This window comes from Trachinotus anak, unplaced genomic scaffold (genome assembly GCF_046630095.1).
Source record: "Trachinotus anak isolate AG129_WGS33_773 ecotype Australia unplaced genomic scaffold, CSIRO_AGI_Tana_v1 ptg000002l, whole genome shotgun sequence".
Lineage (NCBI taxonomy): Eukaryota > Metazoa > Chordata > Actinopteri > Carangiformes > Carangidae > Trachinotus > Trachinotus anak.
In genome coordinates, this window is record NW_027273853.1 from 3,110,774 (window position 1) to 3,120,962 (window position 10,189).

The window sequence follows — 10,189 nt, forward strand, 5'->3', positions numbered from 1 at the left end:
GAAGTAGAATCTGATCCGCTCTGACTGACCACATTTAACTGCAGCTCCAAATAATGAAATGAGAGAGAAAGGCAGAGTGTGCAGCTGAGAAGAGACAAATCATCATGAAGGAGAGTGAAGCAGACCCCCGACTCTCACCACACAACTGCTGATGCTCAGCACTCAGAGTGCACACCCACACACTTTAACCTTCACTCCAATACATCATCCGAGTCCACTCAGTCATTTATGACCAGGTCTGGGAATAAAAAGGAGCAGAACAATCCAATAAAATCATAAGTCATCTACTACTACAGGACTGAATACTCAACATCTCATGCCACAGTCACCTGTAAGTGCTGATGTAAATACCTGTTCTCTATTTGATGGTCCCCAGCAAAGAATAATGGAGACTTTTATTGCTCAGACTGCATTTACAAGTAACATTTTCAATATGCACCTTGTCAGAACACAGTCGATTCAAATTATGCAAATGTTGTTTCACCACAGAAAGAGAATATGAGCTTCAGCAGATTTCATCATCATTTGAAAGTTTGTTCATCAATTAATTACTTCTACTTGTTCCTTAATAAAACAGACTTTCAGCCACTGTGCCTTAAGGTAACAGAGCCAAATGTACATTCACAGGCACACTCAGGACAGTGGCTCATTTCTTATTTTTATTTATTTATTTATTTTTATTTGTATTTCTCACTGTATTGTTCCCATGCCTCCCCCTGATTGGCACATTGTATACTGATATACAAGGAGGAAACACTGAAAACAACAGTGTCAAGTTTGATTATGTTAAAAATGCACCTCTTGACCATAAATTCATAACTACATCAAACTCTAACAAAAGATACGGAGACAAACTTTTAATGGAAGCTGGATGTTAGATGTCTCTGTAATGATTCACTGGTTGGCGGCTGTGTCCTTGAGCTCTTTATCCCTCTGTCTCTTCCAGCTCTTTGAAGAGTGTAATGTGCAACACTCAGTATCAAGCTTTCTGCTTCCAAGTGCAGATCAAATAACATGACCAACACCGGAAAGATCATAAAGCTCCACATGAGAGGAAAGCAGTAGAAAGGAGCAACAGCTTTCCTATGTGGGTATGTGTCATTGTTAAATAAGGCAATGATAGATATCTGCCAGCAACGCAACTACATGCAAATGCAAAACTGCCATACATGCTATGTTACTGTATCATTAATATCAGATTATAATTGCTGATGTCCAACCAGAGAGGAGAACATTTTAGATCACTGTTACACTTTACTTAACAGTACCTCACAGCATCTCCCATGATGCACTTGGTTACTCTGACCACGCACATACAGGCAAAATTAAAGCTGTAAACCTGCAAACAGTGATGTTATAGAGGATCTTAGGGCAGACCTGGACTGTACTGACTGGGAAGTTTTCAGGACTGCTACTAACAATCTGGATGAGTTCACAGAGACTGTGGCATTTTACATTAGCTTCTGTGAGGACCGGTGTTCACGCCACACACCAGGGGGAGTGATAACAACAACAAACCCTGGTTCACAGCTAAGCTCAGTCAGATAAGGTTGCAAAGGAGGCAGCATTGAGGAGTAGCTGCGTCCTTACTCCCTGCACCTCCAGTCATCAGCCTGTCAGCCTCGTGAAGTTCATGGACAACCAACCTCATCAGACTCGTCTCCGGTGGGGAACAGCCCACTTGACTGGTGACGTGGTGTGGGCAGAGGTTAGAGCTTGACACTCAAAAGAAAGTGGAGATGACTGAAGAAACTAGTACTTCTTCTTCCTGGTCATCATCATCATCATCATCATCACACAGGACCTTCAGAGAGAGAGATGAACATCTGGTCCCTCACCAAGAAAGCCCACCAGAGGATGGACTTTCTGTAGCAGCTGAAGAAGTTCAACCTGACAAAGGCAACTTTCTACAAGTCCATGAGTCCATCTTCTCTTCCTCCATCAGCGTCTGGTGTGCTGCTGACACTGCCAAGGATGAGGGCAGAGGGCAGCACATCATTCGCTCTGCTGAGAGGTGCTGTCCCTTCAGGACCTGGAAACCCGAGGTCCTGGAGGCGTACAGGTGAAAGCAGTGGTTGTGCTGCAGCAGACAGTCAAACCACAGTACAGGGACAGACAGGTGGACATATTTATATGTCAACATTGTGTCAGTTGTTGACTTTACTTTGTCTTTGCATCACCTTTCCTCCTTCTTTTCATTGTAAAAAGCCTTATTTTAAAAGCATTGACATTGTAAAACTTAACTCTTACTTGAACCATGGTTTATCTGCCTCATCCTCCATTTCTTCTTCATTTAGTTTATCTCATTGATTCCCACCTGGCTCATAGAAGGGTGTTAGTGGAAGCAGGCTGTGGCTCTCAACAGGATGTAGTGTGAATTATTAATGACAGAGGAGCAGGAACAGGCAGGTGTTTAATGTTCTGAGCACCTGCCTTAAGGCCACTGCACATAATTTAAATATATAAATTATAAAAAAAATTATATTAGTAAGCTGCATTGACTTTAATAACACAATATAAGAAGAAACAATGGATGATATAACAAGTAAAGGAGAAAGCACAATAATAACACTTAAAACCACCAACATGTCATCATGTGGACTTTTGATCTTTGGTCTGTTGACAAGCATAACTGAAGCATAACTGAAGCATAACTCATGAAGTTTTGAACACGGATATTTCTCATTATTGTGTACGTGTGGAGTATGTTTGACAAAATAACCAACCTCACCCTCAGGTCATCAAATACTGGTGCTGCTACAAACTTGCTTGGGGAGGACATGCTGTCAGGACTGCAACAGCAGGGTCAGCCCTATAATCTGGAATGTCCCTGACTGACTGACTGACTGAATGACTGACTGATCATATTTCCACCACTGGTCAGCCAACTGTGTTGTCACTGAGTTGGAGTTTCTGCCTCCGACAGGTTCTATTAGGGAGTGTTTACAGTCTGCAGTGTTGCCAGCTTAGCTTAGTCCTTGCCGCGGCAGCCTGGGTTAGAGTCCGGCCTCTTATCGCTCCCTGATTTTCCTGCCTTTCTCTCACTCTGACTGTAATAAAGGCAAAAGCCTGCAAAAATAACTTAAAAAAAGAAAGATACTCTGTCTCTTCTAATTTTCTCTCTGAGTGATTATACCATAAGTAAATACAACTAAAGTCACAGCTCAGTCTGTGTCTTTAATTTGAGTATTTGGTGATTTTCTCAGACAACACCTCAGTTATAAAATCTGGATTTGACAATTAGAGGTCCAGACATACCAGGCTTTGACCTAGTCTTGTTTATCTTAGTAAACTCTAGAGACAGTTATGTGTGAAAATCCAGAAGATCAGCAACTTCAGAAACCAGCAAATCATGCCACTGACATCAGTTTTTCTTCTTCTAATGTTTGAACATTAACTGAAGCTCCTGACCTGGGTCTTTATACTTTGCACTGATTGGCCAGTTGCATGAATAGGCAGGTGTACAAGTGTCCCTAACAAAGTCGTCAGTGAGTGAAGGTCAACATTACATTAATTTGTTCTGTAATGGTGTAACTGCAGAGAGATGTCACATTGCTTGTGTAATATTTGGCCCCTGGTGAGTCAGTGGGCACAAAGCCCCTTTTCATCTCACCAAGCAGCAGCTCTCTGAAGAAATATGAAAGGCAGAACAACAACAGCGTTTAATCTCCTTCATTTCCCTTGTGTATTTAAGTCTCTGTCTTGTCCTCAGGCTTTCATCAGTTGGTCTGTTGTGGTGCAGCGTGGATTAACTGCTCCGTTTCCCTTGTTACTCCTTGTTGCTCCTATACAGTTGTTCATGTTGCTGTTATCCCTTTATGTTCCTGAGTTTCTGCCTTTGTTGATGGATTTTGGACTGCTTGGTGCCCGGGACTGGATTTGGCTTCGCTTCACCCTTAAAGTAAGTTAGAATGTAAAAGTAATTTGGGTTTTAACATTGTTGAATAAATCTTTGCACTGCACCAGCCTTGTATCAGGAGTCTGCATCTGGGTCCTGAATACCTGAACCCTGACAAGACAGACAAAAAAATAGTGAACACTGTACCTGTCTCTTGGTTTGACATGAGTTCTTTTTTAGTTTTATCATTCTTCCTGTCATTAACACACATGTTGCCTACCTAGCACCTTTGTTGCGAGAGTTCCCAACATTTAAGACCCCTTTACCATCTTTTTTATTAAAAAATCTTAGCTACTCTCTATAGAAGACAGTCGTCTGTGTTGCCTTGCAAGCCTGAAGTCCCTCCGCAGACACACCTCTCCATGCTGACCACACAGCAGCTGATATGGATGATCTTTGAATGAATGACCTTTAACTTATGTGTTTGGTGATGGTTGTGGTTGTGGTTGACGTCGTTGTGGTTATAAAATGATTTTAGCCGCAGCTGGGAAACGGCTTTGAAGTTAACATGTAGTCTTAATGGGCCACGAGCCAAAATATTTACGACAAGGCTGTTAAGGCCCCCCCCCAAAAGAAAATAAAAAGGTCCTGAGAAATGTCTCTGTCAAGCAGCTGGGAGTTTAAATCCAACCTGGGCCATTTCAAACAATGGTTGTAGCGCCACAGTCATATAAGCTTAGCTTGGTGCGATGGTGCGTTCAGTGAACCCAATAAACTTAAAAACTAATAACATGAATTGAATCTTAAATTTGGCTTTAATTGAATCTGTAACTGAAGCCAGCCCAGCCTGACTAAGCTAGTGTATGTATTATTCATTAGTCAGAATCACAGTTACAGACTACAGTATGTTGTTTCAGCAGAGCAGGTCTGCCCTGTCTACCATCTTTATGATACCTAATTATAATTATTATTTTGCTTATAAAGCAGAGCGATGGGGTGGGGTGGGGGGTGGTGAGTACGCCACAGCTGCGAGGTGTCCACCTGTCTTTCCACACAAATACTGAAAATTATTTTGTGACAAAGAGATAGGGATAATAACCTAAAGCTCACTGCCTTGTTTTTTTAAAGGTAGATTTGTCTTGGTTCAAATTTGTAAAAGATGTAAAAACCTCACAACTAAATACCTTAATAAAACTGTATGTTGATATTGATCTATGTCCAACCCAATAATCAAAATACAGCTGCTCTTTGGTTTTCTATTCATGATTTATTAGAATGTTGGTAAATTAAGTTTGGAGAGTCAAGGTTGTATTGTCTCAATCAAATGTTTTTTTTTTTTTTTTTTTTTTGCTCTTGCTCTTAGAGACCAAGAGCAAGGAAAGCCTGGAGGAGCTGCAGAAGAGCCTCCAGCAATTGCCCAAGATCCGTTCCACCTGGGGCAATATGTGAGGGACAACAGAGTGTTCGCTGCAGTCTTGACAGGAGCTCAAATCACCCCTGACAAGGACACATCCGAACACGTCACACAGGAAACAGAGGTTTGTAGGCCACATGTTAAATCTATTACTTAAATCCTGTTTTCAATTACACTTTGTTAAAGTTGGTTACAGGCTTTAAACAAATCAACCCCTGGTTCTCAATGGGAGGGCATATCTCAGCTCACAGCTTCTTTACACATAATACCCCACCCTCACTCTGTGACATCATGAAAGTGTTTCTATATACAATAAAGACTATTTTGATACAATATATTTTTTTGATCTTCTAAACCCAAATAATAAGCTACAGTTCCTGGTTGAGACATGTAAGCATCACTCTAAAACTGTAAAAACTGTAAAAAGTTTAAACAACTAGTGAAATCCTGGAGGGAAACTGGGAAATTTTAAATACAACTTGACTTAAATTAATTTTAAACATCCTGTCAAAGCAGCTGCTGAACTACCGCACAAACCACCTGTGACATGCACTGTATACGCGGCAGCCGCAGGTCAGCTGAGTGAATTAGAAAGAGCTCAACTTCACTGTTTTGATGAGAAGATAAAGCACAGAAAATATTCGAAATGACGCCTACTTTTAAACAGATATTGGATTGTTTCGGTGGGTGTCTTTTAAAAGTGTGTAAAACAGGTTTTGTCTGCTGGTTTGCTGTGTTCCTGCTGCTTCTCCTGACTGGTAGTGCGCTGATCTGAACCTTCTGCAGGTAACACACTGACTATGCATCACTACCTCACACACCCCATGTCAAATAACCCGAACTATCCCTTTAATGTGTGAGTTCATCCACTTTGAGCAGGTTTGATGAAACAATGTTAACTTAAATTTGTTTATTGTAATAATACTACTAAAGAGCTAATAAAATGAGTTACTTGCATTATAGGTTGTGTTTATGTTTGCATATTTAATGTGTATAAAATATAGATATATGTATAATTAAATGCTCTCCTGGGGATTTTAGGGTTTATTTAATCACTAAGGCAGAGTTGCTGCTGTGCTTTCAAAGGGCAATATTCTGTGAAGCCTTTCAATTCAGTTCAGTTCAATTCAATTGTATTTGTATGGCGCCAAATCATAATATTCATTATCTCAAGGCACTTTACAGGGTCAGGTCGAGACCTGACTTTATTATGGAGAAAAACCCAACAGTTCCCACAAAGTGGTGGCTGACAGCCCTGCCTTTACTGTGGTTATAAAATAATGTGTTTACAGCAGCCACACTGCAAATTGCCTCTTAGAGCCAGTGCCCAGCCTCAAGAGGCCAGGAGAGCAGAGGGTTAGTGTAGCACTGTCGTTATCTCACTGAAGTAACAAGTGACCTACTGTCTATCATTGTACATATAATACTGTATATGATGTACATCATGTGACTTACTATATTTATATTGTTGCAATGTGAAACATGTCACATTGGAACCTGATAACTTCTTGTTATAAGATAAAACATTTCACATAAAGTGATAATGTCAAACTGAGGAAACACTGTGTCAAGAATAACAGACTCATAAACTAATTTACCAGATTTGATTTGAAGTTCTATTTCATGCCTGGGTCAAGACATGGTGAGATTCCACTGTTGGTGAGGAGTATGTGCACATTAAGAAGGATTTTAAAATGCACAGGGCCATGCAGAAGGAAAGATAAGTCTGACCCACTGGAGGTAGCATCGTTCAGCTGGAGGGTCAGGGACGGCTCCATGGATACAAGCTGAACCATCTGAACTGTAGCCAACCTGGGTATGTTGTGACCAAAGTACAGTGAGGCATTTATTGAAGTTCTCGATCCGCGTGGTGTGGAGCATAGATGGAGAAAACACCTGATGTGAAACCTGTATGTTGATCCTGGGCCTTTTATGTGGCATGTTGACTCATACGACAAACTAAAACCATTTGGTCTCTGAAACAGGGCCAGGATTAAGAGGGATGGCCGGGGGCATTCATGTTGTGCTGCTAGAGGTGAAATTCTTGGACAGGTGCAAGACGGACAAAAGCGAAAGCATTTGCCAAGAATGTTTTGATTAATCAGATACTGTCGTAGTTCCGACCATAAATGAAGGAGGGATTGTGAATAATGATTTTTCAAGCCTTAGTGTGTGGCTTCATGCCTATTTGACAAACAGCTAACCTGAGGTAATCACTGGCGACCTGTTCATTCATCTATGTTGCTATCTCTCATTCAGGCCGTGTGTGTGTGTGAGGGGGGAGAGAGAGGCCTTCAAGAGACCCGAGAGAGGCTATTTGTACTTAAAATACAGGCACGCTGAGTACAGCCAGAGACCTAGCTACTCAACATCTCCAGTACAGCCTATAAAACAGACACATGCTGGTTTTGTTGACCTGATCCGATGGTAGCTAACACATGTCAATAAGCCATATCATATTTTAAACCAGGTGAAGTCACACTGCCACCAAGGCATCATGTTTAAATCATAGTCAAATCTTCTGTCCTCGCTAATGTTCCACCCAGGTCTCTGCCATCAGCCTCCACAAAATGAACAACAATCTTCCAGGACCAAGACAACTGAAAAGGGTTTGTTTGCTTTATTACATTGTCATTGTGGTCTTTGATGCATTAGTAGAAGGATCATTCTACTTTATTGCCTCCTATCTTAGTATATTTAAAACAGTGACGTCAGAAATGTTCCTTCTAGGAATAGAAAGTGATGTTTGTTTAAGGCTATGAAAGGGCTCCAACCATCAGTGTGATAGTTCAAATGTAATGTGCCTGCCTTTTCTCAATGTTTGTGTTGTTTTACAGTGAATACTCAACTCTTTAGATGGTGGTGGTTGTATCTTCAGTTTATCCCCTGCATGTAGTATTATCCAATTAAAAGTGGTAGTAGAATAGGTGATAGTAGTGGTTGCTAATTTTGCCTGAGTGTTCACTCAGTGAACTGTTGGAGACGAGCCAGCTGTAGAAGGTAAAGACTGTTTTCAACATGAATGTGAACCTGTAGCTGTTTTGTGTTTAGTTGAATGCTGGGCTGTTCTCAGACATAAACACACATCACCTGCTAAAAGCAACACTGACATCATATGAAGCCAAAATGTTTATTGTTCATCTGCCTTTAAGTTGTTCTGCCTCTGTGAACCATCCACAGACCTCTGCAGGATGAAGGGCTGAAGACACTGGTTAAGCATGTTTTACAAGCAGCTACAGTTAACAGAACTTTGAAGTATGTAACTGTTCGTTTGAATATTGTTTTTCTTGTGCTTTTATGCTTAATTTATGACAGAAGCCCCCACTCATCAGACAGCTCCACAGGAGGCTAAGCAAACAATCGAAGGCCAACCCAGAGATTGCCACTTTAAAAGAATGGGTTGATATGTCCTCCAGGAGAGACTTATAGAGGGTAAGGCTGATTTGAGGACATCACAGCTTCAAAAACAGATGTACATTAGTTGTCACAATGCAATTGCAGTCATTGTCAAATAATCCCTATACTGTTTAATTTTCACAGCTTTTGCAACAAGGAGGACAGGTGGTCAAGAATCAGGACTGAATCAGGACCTTTTATCTGACCTGGCTGAACTTCATTTCCAAGGAGGTGAACTAATCCTGTTGTGTGTGCACTGTAGGATCCTGGCTGCCCAGGCTATGCTGCATAAGCAAACTCAGAAGCCAGGTCCCTGTCTCTGAACAGTCTTTGAATAATGTGGTGTGTGACAAGCACGTCTGATTGTGAACACTTCTTCCAGCAATGTGAAAGTTCCTATTGAGTCCACATCTGGTCACCATGAAAGCCAGAATGTTTTCCCCTCCCTTATTTGAGCAGAGTCTTGAAGGGATACTGTACTGCAGACAGGAAACGCTGCAGGACAGCTTAGGCTCTGTCGTTGGTTGCTCTACTCAGAAGGATGAGCAGTGAAAACCCATCAATATCACCATGCACAACTACTCTCCATCTGCACACATAAAAAAGAGCCCTCTGAGCTATTCTGGAAGAGGTAGGATGAAAACAGTGAAAAGAAGATGTGGCTTATACTACCATATAAGTTTATGGTTCCCATCAATATTCCAAAGGCTAGTGTGAACTGGAACAGAGTAACGTCTTTTGCCTTAAGGTTCATGGTGGCAGCCTGTGCATCTGCACACCCTGAGGATCCACTCATCTTAGTGATGCCTTCTAAAAAAGACTTACATTGATATATGCATCATAAATTGCCATTTATTATCATAAAGTTGTAAACAGATGTACTATTTTTACATTTCATATAAACAGGAGGAAATGTGTCAACACTCTGCTGTCTGTGTTCAGTAACACTGTACAAATCAGGCAAGTATTCGTACTTGTGATAAAAACCAGTATCATCCCGTAACCAGCACTACAGTAATGGGGTTTTGACTCACTCCGCATCACTGATAGGTCTTCTCATCTGAGTGCACAGAAAGTTTCCCTGTTATTAGAACCAGTGGATTTAAGTAAACATGATCAAATTTCTGCAGAAACCAAGCGTTAATGATGACACAGAATTAGCCATTGAGAAATATAGTCGCTGAAGAGTTAGCATCATGTTGTATACAATCAAAATTTAGAGATTATATAGGAAATTATAGTTTGAAATCTAATCAGCATGGACTGACATTTAGTGTCAGTTTGGTTTTCTCATTTTTCATTTGGTTTTAAACTAAATAACAAGTTGTCTAAATGTACACAAATGTCTTTAATCTTAGATTTAAAAAGTAACAATGATAAAAGGATTTGCCAAAAACCAAAAACAGACCATTTTTGATTTTTTTCATTTGTTGGTTTTCAATTATTTTAACTTTCCCACCTCAGTCAGAGGTAAAAACATGTTTATGATATTTAGAAAGGCTCTCAGAAAAACTTCTATGTGAACCAGGAGTTAAGAATAT